At 43.7% G+C, this 14,065-nt stretch overlaps 1 protein-coding gene across 2 annotated transcripts in view; it reads right to left on the bottom strand.

The window, feature by feature from the left end:
• The window catches only part of rreb1a (ras responsive element binding protein 1a), a 74,193-nt gene that overhangs the window by 37,097 nt on the left and 23,031 nt on the right, over nt 1-14,065 (bottom strand). For both annotated transcript variants that reach the window (XM_008289201.1, XM_008289203.1), the window contains exon 2: nt 4,584-4,684. The gene's annotated coding sequence lies outside the window, so the exon portion shown is untranslated. The remainder of the gene's footprint in view (nt 1-4,583; nt 4,685-14,065) is intronic.

Below are 14,065 nucleotides of genomic sequence, written 5' to 3'. Positions count from 1 at the left end.
TGTCAATGTTTTTCTAGATGTTAAAAAATATGTTAAATCCGTCTGAAAAACAAATTCTTTAATCAGGTGTGCATGCTACGGAAAATAACCTTGGGTGCTAAAAATATTTATTCCTTATTTTGTAATGTATTTATATAATGTTTAGCTTTTTGTTGTTGTACTATATATATATATGTTTTATGTTTATATAGTTTTCTTTATACAGGTCTTTTGTTTTCTGCTTTTTGTTCCTCTAAATACATCATTATAAGTGTGTAAATGCTGTTCAACATCAGCAGCACGGATTTATTTTGTAACATATTTATATAACTGTGGGGATTCTGTATTTTTATTGTTTTCTATATATTTTGTTTCTATACATTCCTTCATGCAGTACTTTGATGACGGTGGAACCTACACTTTGCTTCGCCGTGTTAACCTCCAGCTTGCAGAGTAAAGCAAAGATGGCCGACGTTGTGTTTTAAACGCTGAAATTAGCACCTCATGATGTTTTTGCACACATGTGACAGAAACAGAAAGCTGCAGAAAACATGTTGGAGAGCCGGGATAGTTTCCGCCGCCGCCGCCGCCGTCGGGACGGAGTGAAGTGATGCCGGCGCTGAACAGCTTCACGCTGCTGCAGCAGAAACTGAAAGAATCTCTCTCTCTTTATCTCAGCCTGCCTCGCAGTCTCTCGACCACAACAGGAAGCTCACGAGAGTCACCAGAGAGTGCTTCGCTGCTTCCCCATGTGCGAGAGAGATTGATGGACCCTCCCCCCTCCACCCCCGCCTCCTCACCCACCCAAACCACCATCTAGCACTGGGCTGCCATTACCCATCCTCCACCGCCGCTCCAGCCCTGACGTCGCTGCTTCCTCGCAGCAGGACTTTGCCCAAACTTGTTAGCACGCACTTACGAAACTAAACATCCCGCTGCAGAGTGTCTGCTCGCCCAGCGGCCAGAAGTATGTGGACGCTGCGGGGACGTGTGATGAGGATTGTGCAGGAGGATCACTTCTCTGCTGCTTGTTTTGTGCACAAACACACCGAAAGTCAGCGACAAGAGTTTGTGTTTGGGCTGCTCTCCAGTGCAAAAACTCACATTTTGACCATTTTATCAACATGGACGTCCACATACTTCTGCTAACTTACTGTTTTTGTGAATTATTGCTGATTCGTGGTTTGTTTCCATCATCTTCATTCACCAACGTCCCGACGAGCAGCTCCGACCGCAGGATCACTGCTGATGACCGGGTTTTACTTCAGCAGCATTCACGTCTTTACGGGATCGATTTCTTAGTTTTAACAAACAGACGTGTAGCGAGGCGTCCGTTTAATTCAGCCGTACAGGCGTCTGGTTCACTTCTTGCTCTCCTGTTGTTGTTAATTAGCTGCTTAACAAACACACACGTTCTTCATACGTACAAATACCCAATTTAGTGTGTTTTCATGCATTTTTTATTTTAAAAATCCATCCTGAAGTGAGCTTTGGTGCATGTTCATAAACACCACTGACTACGCGACAGCCGGGGCGTCCACATACTTTAGCTCGGATCTCGTTTCCGTCCATTTCTTTCTCCCGGCTACTTGGAAATGAATCTGTTAGTTAGTTTTCATGTGTTTTTAGTTCTTTAGTTGTGGATGGGGTGTCCACATACTTTTGGCCACACGGCCCACCTCTCCTCTCCTGTAGCTTTGTTGTTGTTGTTGTTGTTGTTGACTGCCTGTTTTTTAAAAAGTAATCTTTTGTTTCCGTCATGCCACGAGCGTCCGCATACTTTTGCTCATATCTCGTTTCCATCAACATCTTGAGAAGACATTTTCCTCATACGGCAAAATAAAGAATGTTGTTTCTGTGTTTTGGGATATTAGTTGTTGTTAAAACATCTACGTAGGAACAGGATGTCTGCACACTTCTGGTGAAGTCCTCCTCCTGCTCCTCCTCTCCTGTCGTTAATCAGCTGGTTTTCATGATTAGCTTCTGTCTGAGTTGTGACGGGGCGTCCACATACTTTTGGCCACTACTGCTTCTCTCCTCCTCTGTACTTTCTGTCCGTTTCATTTACTTTTGCCGTCCACATACTTTTAACCACCCTCTCCATCTTTTCCTCCTTCCCTCCCTTTTTTTCCTCCTCCATCTTTTTCTCCAAACTGTTTCTACCTCCCGCTCTTCATCCTCTCTCCTCCTCCTCCTCCTCCTCCTCCTCCTGCCGTCTTGCATCACCTCGCTGCGTTTCCTCGGTTACACATTGACCGCCGTTGGTTGTGTTTGTGTGGAGTTTAGACCCGCCGCGATAAAGTGTCGAGATATCATCGCTCCACTGTACAACATACCAGAGCGGGGGGAGGGGAGCGTCTCAGCCAATCGGAGAGCAGCCCCACTGTGGAAAATGTCTGCCGGCTCTCGGCCAATCAGCACGCAGATTCCTACACTCACACACACACACACACACAGGATGAATGTGTGTGTGTGTGTGTGTGTGAACCGCCCATCTTACCAAACACAAAGTTCTGCATGAAAATCTGCTGCGAGCATCAAAAACCCAAAACATGCAGCCGATGCGTTCATGTGCATCCTGTAAAAAACAAACTTTAGCATCTTTGAGTTTTATGATCAGTACGATTTAAACAGCAAAAAAAAACACCTTTCATCAGCTTTAAGACTTTTAGAAGAATAAATAAGATAATGTTTGTTGTTTTTATGGCTGAAAATTGAAGCGACTTTGTGGTAAAGTACGTTTCAAAAGTTTTAATTTTTTTTGCATTTATTTGTTTTGTGTGTTTTTTTTTTTAATCAGTGCAGATTGTAACCTTCTGCTATTTTCTTGTGCTCATGTATAATAAATATTTATTTACTGCATCATTTAAAGCCCCACAGTGGCAGAGAGCCTTACTACAGCCTGGGAGCTAGCCTAGCCTAGCTTAGCATCTCTACTTATTTATGTAATGCTACAAAGTCCACATAACTGAAAAGCAACTGGCCAGTGGAATGCTAAGCTACTCGTGTGCTACATTTTGAACCAGGTACTTCATAATCATCACATGGTGCTCGTTAGCAATATCTATATGTATATGAAAGGATGCTAGTTAGCTACTTAGCACAGCATATTAACTCAAACTCACTTAACAAACACCAAAAAGCTAAAGGCCGTTAGCACACTGAGCTAGCATCATTTACAGCCCCACAACGGCAAAGAGCCTTAGTACAGCCTGAGAGCTAGCCTAGCTTAGCATCTCTATTCCTTTCTCTCTCGTGCTAAAAACTTAAAATAACACAAAAGGACACAATAAGTAACTGGCTAGCGGAATGCTAAGCCACTCCTGAGCTAATTTTTAGACCAAGCATTTCATACTCATCATACAGGACCATATTTAGCATTTGTTAACAGTCTATATATGAACATGAAAGGATGCTAGTTCGCTATGTCAGCTACTAACACCAACGTAAGCATGAAAACTAAATTAAACTCAGCTAATAAAAAACTAGTTTTCCTGCTGCTTCACCACAAACTGCTACACCCACAAGCTAAAGAGCGTTAGCACACTGAGCTAGCATCATTTACAGCCCCACAAAGGCAGAGAGTCTCATCATACAGGACCATATTAAGTGTTTGCTAGCAGCATATATATGAACATGAAAGGATGCTAGTTCACTGCGTCGGCTACTAAAACCAACTAAAGCATAAAAACTAAATTAAACTCAATAACAAACTAAAAGCTTATCTTCTCCATTAATTTTCTTAATGCTACACCCATAAGCTAAAGAGTGTTAGCACACTGAGCTAGCATCATTTACAGCCCCACAAAGGCGGAGAGCCTTACTACTTGCTACAGTCTGGGAGCTAGCCTAGCATAGCATCTCTACCCAATTTTGCGGTACAAATAACATAAAAGCAGCTGGTTAGAGGAATGCTAAGCTACTGTTGTGCTGTTTTTTCCACCAAGCATTTAATAATACGAGCTAATATTTAGCATTTATTGGACATGAAAGGATGCTAGCTCGCTCCGTCAGCTACTAACACCAACGTAAAAACTAAATTAAACTCAATTACTAAACACTAAAAATCCAATCTTCTGCACAACAAGTGACACGAACAAACTGCCCGTCGGGGTCCAGACGGTTAAACTAAACTTTATAAACTAAACTTTGCGTGAAACGGCCGCTCAGGCTGATCCATGTCTCAACCCCGCAGCTACAACATCCTTCAAACAGGTCGGACAGACGAAGCTGCCGAGCCGAAGACGACCAGACGCCATGCAAGCTGAAGCAGAGGAGGCTCGAAGAACAGAGGAGACGGACTGCAGGGAGCGAGGAGGAGGAGCTTCAGAGGGCAGCTTCAGGAAGTAGACAGAGCCAAAAGTGAGAAACAGCAAACACCCGACGGCAACCAAACTCCAAGAGACGGGCAGCGAGCGCACAGGTGGTCACATGACAGAGGAGGCGGAGCCAGGAAGGTGATGCAGGCGCGACTCCGACTCGGGAGGCGGGCGGAAATGTTCAAGGAGGAATGAGGAGGATGAGGAGGAGAGACAGGAGGAGGCGGAGGGATGAAGGAGGAGGAGGAGGAGGAGGAGGAGGAGGAGGAGGAGGAGCATATTTACCGTCCTGATCGGAAAGCAACGATCGATCGATCGGCTCGAGTCTCGGGGCGGATGGGAGGGGGCGGGGTTTGTTGTGTGTGTGTCTGCAACCACTGCTCACACTGCAGGGGGGAGAGCACAGAGAGACAGTCAGTAACACACACACACACACAGGTGTAAACAACAACAACAACAACAACAACAACAACAACAAACAAACAAACAAACAGACGCTGTTACACAAGAAACGGTCACAAAATACACATTCACTGATTTAAAGAACAAACTGACACAAACACTCACAAACAACAAATGAAACACATTTACCCACAACTAAACAAAACAACAACAACATAAACAAAAACATACACAACAACAAACACTGTTGCAGCAAATTCACACACAGACTGAACAACAAGACAACAAAGAAAACACAAAACAAAACAAATGTGTTTATATGAAACGAGCAAACAAGTAAACACAAACAAGGAACACGTTCACAAAACAAACAAGAACAGACTCACAAATACACAAACAACAACCGCATCAGTCCACAAAAACACAAACGTTTGCACAAGAAAAACAAACATTTACGACAAAACAAACAAAAAAAAAACATCCCAAACATTTGCCCACAAAGTTCACATGGACACACATTGTGTTTGTCGTAAACATCGATAAACGAAGACGACGACTCGGGCGGACTCGGGCCGGTTCAGGTCCAGCGTTACGCACAAAGCGGGTCTGAAAGTACACAGGTCAACGTGATGATACAATCAGCGTCGGCTGATAACACAACCTGGACCCGGAGCGCTGCATCATGGGAAACACAGATACCAGGTATCTGCAGAATGTAGGCCAGCGGCAGATAACGAGGAGACGCTCCTGTTTCCAGCCGCCGCGGTGCCGCATTCAGGAGCGATTTAGCCTCTACGGAGGGGACAGGACTCATTCTAGACTGAGTTTAGCACCGTTTATTAACTATTTCAGGACGACTGACCAGATTTACCACACTCTGAAGTGTTTAAATAATCACCAAAAAGACACCATTTACCAAAGCAAGAAACACAAAGAATCATCGGGTTTTCAATTTTCCCACAGTCCTCGAACTACTCATCTGTGTTCAGGAGATTTCATCAAAATTACCTAAAAAAAATGAAAATAAAATTAAGTGTTCATATTAACTCGATTTTGTAAAAACAATAAAATTCCACACATCTCGACACAACCGGTGAGCCTTCGTTGTCTCCACTGCGACCGACAGTCATTTAGTAAAAAATCTGCGACTTCTCGGCTGAACTTCAGGCAGTGTTTATATTCTTCCAACACTCTCTGTTAATGTCTTAGTTTTAAAATTAGCCAGAAAATAAACGGTTCACTCAAACTGGATTTAGTAAAAAACAAAAAATTCTGCTCTTTCTGCCGGATCCATGAAGCCTTCATTGGCCCGGCTACAACCAGCAGGCATTTAGTAAAAAATCTGCAAATTTTTGTTTTACACAGAGCAGAGTGGAGAACGAGAGCTTAAAATCACAACAGTTCATCACAATCACTTTATTCTCTGTCTCGTTTAAAGAGTCACCAAAATATACCATTAACTCCAACCAGGTTCTAACAAAACCTCCACAAGTTCTGCGTGCTTGACTCAGCAGGAACAAAGGGTGACGTGGTAAAAGCTCAGGCAGCGTTTAAGACAAGCAGAAGGAAGCGTCTCGGGCCAAAAGGTGTGATTTTTATTTGATCAAAACCCCTTTTCTCTATGTCTAAGTTTAAAATTAGCCAAAAAATAAACGGTTCACTCAAACTGGATTTAGTAAAAAACTAAAAATTCTGCCCTCTCTGCCGGATCCATGAAGCCTTCGGCGACTCGGCTGCGACCAACAGGCACCGTGTAAAAATTCAGCAAATATTCGGTTGAACTGCAGGCAGTGTTTAACAATCAAAAGCTAATTACAAGCTGTTGATTTTAACCAAATAAATAAATAAAATTCTGCAAAATTAGTCGCATCCATGAAGACACTCCAACAACCATCAGAGCTACCATTTCTCCCCCAGTGTTGGTGACACTTGGGGCATTTAGAAAACGGTGGACACGTGGATTCCAACTTTTTGAATCTGTGTGACATAAATAATAAAAGAAATTCAGCTTTTTTTATTCCATTCATGTGTCAAAGAGCTCCTTCTTCATGTTGTTCTGTTTCCACAGAGCTGCAGGACTTTATGTCGCAGTGAAACATGAGCAAGAAAAAATGAACGTATGAAGAAACAAAAGGAGAAGAAGAAACAAAAAGGCGGCGGCGGCGTGCGGTGGAAACGGAGGCTTAGCTGGGCGGCACAAAGACGATAATCTGCTGCTGTTAGAGGAGGCGAGCTGAGGTGAGGCCGAGGGAGGGCGAGCTCAGGGGGGGAGAAATCTGACGGGAAAATACATGATGGGAGGAAAGATGGACGGATAAGGGAATGCAACAGGCTGCAGAGCTGGCGGATGTATTTCTGGACGGAGGGAGGGAGGATGGAGGGATGAGGAGGAAAAACAGAGGGGGGATGGAGGCAGAGCGAGGGGGAGATTAAGAGCTTAGAGGGTTGGTAAGACTAATTAGGAGGCAGCCGAGGATGGAGGTGAGGAGGATGAGAGGAAAACAGGACGGAGGAGAGCGTCTCCAACATCACTGTGGCTCCGTTTGAATCAAGGAACCAAAGTGTGCTGCTGCTGCTGCTGCTGCTGCTGCCAACCTATGAACGCTCTTTATGACTCCTTAACTCCTTCATTTGTGTAAATTTTGGGAGCCGAATTCACTGCTAGCGTCCCCCGTTTGCTTTGTGCTCACTGCTGCACCGATAGCTACCCACAAATAACTCTGACACCGAAGAAAACCTAAAACCTGGATGTTTCTAAAGCAAGTTCTGCAGCCGTGAGGAGCATCACTGTTGGCTACAAGCCCAGTTTGATTTGTTTACATTCAGGACATTAAATACGCTAAATTAGCCATTATATGACCTCCTTCTTATTTATTGTCACACTCAAGAAAACTTTAAGGCGTCATTATTGGTAGGCAGCAGCTCACTAGAACACTCTTACATTGCTGCAGAACTTGCCTGAGAATAATCCCGATTTAAAGTTTTCTTCACGGTCAGCGTAATTTACGGGTAAATGTCAGTAAATCAGAGGATGCACAGCAAACAGGGGGCGCTAATGGCGGATTCGGCTTTCTCAGTTTTCCAAAACAAACATGATAAAAAAAAAACTGGTTCTTCCTTATGACTGCAGAACTTGTCTGGATCTCATTTTCAGCTCATATTTGTGAATATTTCTGAGAACTAAATGTGCCGAATTCCCTCTCAGCACCTCCTGTTTGCTACGAGCCACTTAACGTACCGACAGCCGTCACCGAAGTCCTTCAATACTCATGAAAACTTAAAAACGTGGTTTTTCTCAAACAAGTTCTGCAGCAGTGAGGAGCGCTACTGAGGGGCAATTAGTTTATTGATTATCACAGCAATCCATGAAATTATTTATAAGAACCTAAAATTGTCGTCAGTCTCGGGCAGTAATGAGGAGGTTTTTGGAGTTAACGGTATCTTCTGTAAATGTGGGTCACGCTGCGTCCAATCATGTGCTTTTAATGGTTAATTAAGGTGAGATTCATGATTTCCGACACAAATTACAGCCTAAACCCTCCAGAATATGGCCTCAATTTACAAGAAGCAGCCCAGACTATGAGCCAGGTTTTGTGGTCCGGTCGGTACCAGGACGGTTCCCAACACTTGAAGTAAAAGCGTCCTGAGCTGCAGCATGTGCTGCTGAAGAGCTGCTGTCACCGTTAATGGGCTGAGCATTGTTGCAGATAGAGGAGGTGTAAGCTGACACAGGGAGGTGCCACGGCTCCCACCTAAACCGGGATTTATCGCCATGTTCCCCCTCCACCGCACAAAGCCCCCGCTAAGCCCGCAGCTAATGAGCTAGCGCCGCTAACTCGCCTTAGCTTTGTTCTGCCACTGACACAGCCGGCTGCATTGTTTGTAGCTTTGCAGCGCTAAACGGCTCCACGCAGCTTAAAACCTCTAACCAGAGATGCCGACATCGTTCATTCCGGCTGGGTTAAGGGTTTATGTTAATCAATACGAGACACATAATTACTATGAGGTGACACGGAGCACGAGCTCATCTTCTGAAGGCCTCTTTCACATATCTTGGTGACTCACAAAGTAAAACGAGTTTCACAACTGTTGGCGCTACACCTGGATTTAAAACAAAGCAGAAGATTAAAAAAAAAATATTTTATTATCATAAAATTGTAGCTGATAGCGTAACAATAATCCTGTTCTACATATTAGCATCTCAGTTTGGATTTTTTGTGCAGAATGTCTGTGGCAGTAGCGGTTTCTACAGGTTAGCATTTCATATTAGCATCTCGACTCCGCTTTGACTTTTTTAAGACTCTTGTTAGCATGCATTAAATCCACTTAGCATTTAAACAGATTATGTTATTGTGAACCTAAAAATAATATAAAACTATCACAGCATCAAAATATATGTAGCTAGCCTCTGTGACGATGGCAGGTTTCTACAGGTTAGCATTTTACATTAGCATCTCCACTCTGCTTTGACACTTTAATTGATTAGCATTAAAACTGATGATGCTAATGCCTAAGTCTGAGGCACTGTCGGGGGGTTTATGTTGCTTTGACTATAAATGGAAGAAAAATATCCAAAATAAATGTAGAATCTGAGGCTAATGGAAAATGCTAACATTAGCATTTTACATTAGCATCTCAGTCCCACATTTGTTGATGAGTATTAGCATGAAAGCAGACTATGCTAGGACCTGAATGTTGCTTTAAAACAGAAGAAAAGGATCCGGATATCAAAATAAATGTAGAATCTGTGGCAGTAGCAGCTTTTCACAGGTTAGCATTTAACGTTAGCATCTCCACTCTGCTTTGACACTTGAACTGATTAGCATTAAAACTGATGATGCTAATGCATACATCTGAGGCAGTGTCGGAGGTTTATGTTGCTTTAACTATAAATGGAAGAAAAATATCCAAAATAAATGTCGAATCTGAGGCAAATGCTAACATCAGAAAAATGCTAGCATTTATCATTAGCATCTCACCTCCACAGCTGATGTTTTTTCTGAAGACACGATGCTTAGAAACTTTGTCCATGATAAAATACAAAGACTATAAGATTATAATATTTAAAATAAAGAAAATAGCCTGCTGTTGATTCAGTTAGCTTTAGCTTGTCTGACCAGACGATGCAGGAACTGTAAATCCTTCTGCGTTTACTCCCAAATTTGCTAATAAAGCCGATTAAAGTGACAGTTTTTATGGAACAAAAACTCCCAAGTTGCACTGAATTGTTCTGCACGTGCTCCACAGCATCATTTACAAGAACCGAGTTAAAGCTAATCGATCACATGCACGCTGCTGACCGGGCAGCCAAGCGGCCCGTTTTCCTTTAACCACAGGTTACTACTAGCTGACGAAGCGTGAAACATGAGCCAGCCGTGTGCTGGTTAGGGAGAGTTACACTGTAACTGGGCTGACTGGGAACCAACAGGACGAATGACGGTGCAGAACCCGAGAGGAGGTCTGTGCAGCGGACGATGCTTCCAGCCTGTAACACACGCTGATGGTAAAAATAACTCGCCGAGCAGGATGAGGAATGCGTGCGCTGAAGAATGCCGCTCGGCTTCTGGTTGACAGGCATGGACAAGTGCAGGGAGGAGAGGGAACCCGAGGGAGGAGGAGGAGAAACACCTGAGCAGCGTGAGGAGGCAGAACCACGAGGAACTTCAGGACAGACGGGATCCGAGTGAGCAGAACCGCTGAAGCACCGACAACAAGTGCAGCAAAGCAAATAACTCCACTCAAATAAATTAAAATAATACATCCGGGTCAACTTTCTGAAAAGTGTCCTGCCTGTGATGTAACGGAGCTCAAACAGAAAAGATCATAAATAAACACGTCTGTCATTTGTTTGACCCAAAACCTGCAGGATGGTGTGGTCTCTAAAAAACAAAATCACCAAAACGACACCGTTTATCAGAGCCAGAAAGTGTAAAAGCAGAAAAAAATGTGAGATGTTCAACTTTTCAATAATCCTCAAACTACCCACAAGCTGTGCGTAGTTTAACCAAACCTGACCTTAAAATCTGAGTATTTTGTTGGAAAAAACCCTGAATTTTCTCATTTTAAAATTGGCCAAAAATAAACAGTTAGTTCTAACCAGATTCGGTCAAAAACAAAGAATTCTGAGCTCCTTTGTGCAGCCGTGAAGCCACAAATAACACGGCTGTGATCAGAAGGCACGCGACAAAAATTCACCAAGTTGTCAAAATAATCGTCGGTAATGATGAGCTTAAAATCCCCATGTCTAATAAAAATCGAATTTTAATCTATATGTAAAAATTGGCCAAAAATAAACAGTTGGCTCTGACCAGATTCTGTCAAAAACACAAAATTCTGCAAACCTTGACGCAACCGTGAAGCCATGAACACTGTGGCTGTGACCGACAGTCACACGAGAAAAATTCGCCAAGTTATCAAAATAATCACCAGTGATGTGCCGTTTCATCAGGAAGTTTAAAACCGTGCTGTGGCATCAATATCACTTCATTCTACAAGATTTAAAGAAAAAAAATTGCCAAAAATAGGCCGTTCATGCTTTTCAGATTCTATCAAAAACAAAATATTCTGCACTCCTCGACACAACTGTGAAGCCATTAACGACGAGGCTGTGACCGACGGTCTCACGGCAAAAATTCTGAGCGTTGCGTTTTTGGGCTGAGCTGCAGAACGGAGGGGAGGCCGGTAGGGAACAAATTAAAAGTATAAAAAGTTAATTATCTACAGCATGTGGAGCCGCTGGCTGGCGTTCAGCTTTGGTAACACACAAGGTGAAAAAGGTGTAAACACTGAGTCCTGCTTTTTGTTTTTTTAAATATATTTTTGCGAAATTAAAAATAACTAAAAAGCAGAAATTCAAGGTGTTTGTGTTTGTGTGGTTCTAAGCGGAGCTGCAGGACTTCATGATGTGGTGACCGATGAGCAGACGGTGAGCAAAGATGCCTCAGGAGCAAAACGGAAACACTCACAAAGTGCCTGGAGTTCAATAATTAATCATATTAGTGTGAAACAATGTGAAGTTTGTTTTTTTGGTTGTTTCACAAGAGAGCGGGCGATGGAGCGGGCGAGCGAGGTTCAGCAGAGTGGAAACACAGAGAGAGAGAGAGAGAGGGTCTGTGGGTGGAGAAGCTACAAGAAACCAGAAGTGAGAAAAGAAGAAGCAGCGAGAATCCAGTCGGACCAGATGAGCCGCTCTGCAGACCAAACTCTGCCCTGATTGGCCGGCTGCCCGCCACGCTCAGTGCAAGCCGGCGGCTGATTGGCCGGCCGACTCCTGCCTCAAGGACACCTCACCCCCCCCCCCTCTCTCTCTTCACTTTCTCTGCCGTTCTGCTGCTCGCGCGCCCCGCTGGCTGCAGCATCCCCGTGCGTTTAACCCGTCGCGTGCCGCGGGGAAGCCTCACACGCTAAGCTCACGTATGACGCGGCGATGACACAGCGGTATTACTTCCTGCTTCTGGGTGCTGGCGTCGGCATGGGAACGGCCGAGAGAATGAACACGCCCGCACAAAGTGGCGTCAGCTGACTGCTGATGAGGAGCGCGCGCGAGCGAGTTTAGCGGCGCGCGGACAGGACGCGTTCATCACAGAGGCGGCCTTCACGCGCCTCGTCGTCTCAGACTGATGCCACCTTCACTGCAGCATCCTGCTTCTGTTGATTCGTTTTGATTGTTTCTACTGTTTTAGTGTAATTTTTGCTGTTTTGCATCATATTTCAGTCTTTACGTCTCATTTTTTGTTGGTTTATGTGTATATTTGGTCATTCTGTGCTTTATTTTTATTGTTTTGCAACTGATTTTTGTTAATTACTCTTATTTTGCTCATTTTGTTTCCTATTTTTGTTGTTCAACATCTGGTTTGAGTCATTTCTGTATCGCTGTTGCTCTTTTACATAAAACTTTAAATGTTTGGCGTCTTGGTTTTGTTGCTGCGCTTTTCAGTCTTTACGTCTCAATGTTTGTTGGTTTACGTCTAAATTTGCTCATTCTGAGTCTTATTTTTGTCATGTAGCCTCTGATTTTAGCCATTTTCTGTCACTGTTTCTTGATCTGTGTCTTAGTTTTGTCTTAATTTCACATTTTCTTTCTTACTTTTTATTGTTGTACGTCATAATTTTGTTTATTAGAGTCTTATTTTGGTAATTTTATCTTTGACATCTGGTTGGAGCCATTTCTGTAACACCGCTGTGGTTTTAAACTGAGTCATTCTGCATTTACATTTTGGATATTTTGCGTCTGGTTTTAGTCATTTTCTCTCGTTGTTTTTGTCTCACGTCTAATTTTTGTCGCTTTGTGTCTTAATTTGCTCATTCTGAGTTTCATTTTTATTGGTTTACGTCTTATTTTTGTCACTTCGTGTCTCATTTTAATCACGGTTGCGGTTTTCTATTGTGCTTTTGTTGGTCTGCATTTTATCTTTGTTGTTTCGACTCTTGTTTTGGTAGTTTTATGCCTCACTTTTGTTGTTTAGCGTCTTCATTAGGTCTTACTTTGTGTTATAACATCAGGATCGGCAGATGTGAACTGATTTTGCTGCATCACATCACGTTTTGGTTGTTGTGCCTCATACTTTGGTGATTTCGCCACATTTCAGTCATTTTCCGTCTCGTTCTGGACGCCTAACGTTTCGGTTTGGTTGTTTTTCATCACGTTTTGGTCGTTTGTTGTCTCATTTCGGGCTCCCTTGTTTGTCTCAGACGCAGGATTATTCAGGTTCGAGCTCTGAACATGCAGACCGACACATTTAACACGCTTCGTTCCTCCATCTCCTCTTTTTCCAGCTTTCTCCTGTAATTACAGACACAGTGGAGGGTGATGGAGGGATGAGGGGGGTCCTCGTCAACGTGCTGAGCAGCTGTCGCACACACACACACACACACACACACACACACACACACACACACACACACACACACACACACACAAACAGGTGTCGCAGACAGCCAGCGACCTCTGCTCTCTCCTCTGTGAGGCTCCATTCATTCACACCGAGCTAACAGATGCTAACCTGGCCGAGCTACGCGTGTGTGTGTGTGTGTGTGTGTGTGTGTGTGTGTGTGTGTGTGTGTGTGTGTTAACCTGAACACCAGCTCCAACACTTGTGCTGCTGCCGTTTCTTCAGAGGCAGCAGATGTTTCTTGCTGCAGAACATCACTTTGTGCTGAAGCTGCATCAGAGCTCCTCGTGCTGCTGAAGGACGATCCGCCGAGTCCGAGCAGACGCACAAACGCACAAACGCACAAACTCGCACGTTCAAACACGTCCGACAACTTTTTGTGTCTCGCTGTCGTGGTTTTACGTCACATTTCGGTGGTTTTACGTCACATTTCGGTGGTTTTACGTCACATTTTAGTGGTTTTACGTCACATTT

This window comes from Stegastes partitus, unplaced genomic scaffold (genome assembly GCF_000690725.1).
Source record: "Stegastes partitus isolate 25-593 unplaced genomic scaffold, Stegastes_partitus-1.0.2 Scaffold598, whole genome shotgun sequence".
In the NCBI taxonomy this organism is placed as follows: domain Eukaryota; kingdom Metazoa; phylum Chordata; class Actinopteri; family Pomacentridae; genus Stegastes; species Stegastes partitus.
This window is presented reverse-complemented; position numbering and strand designations above follow the sequence as displayed.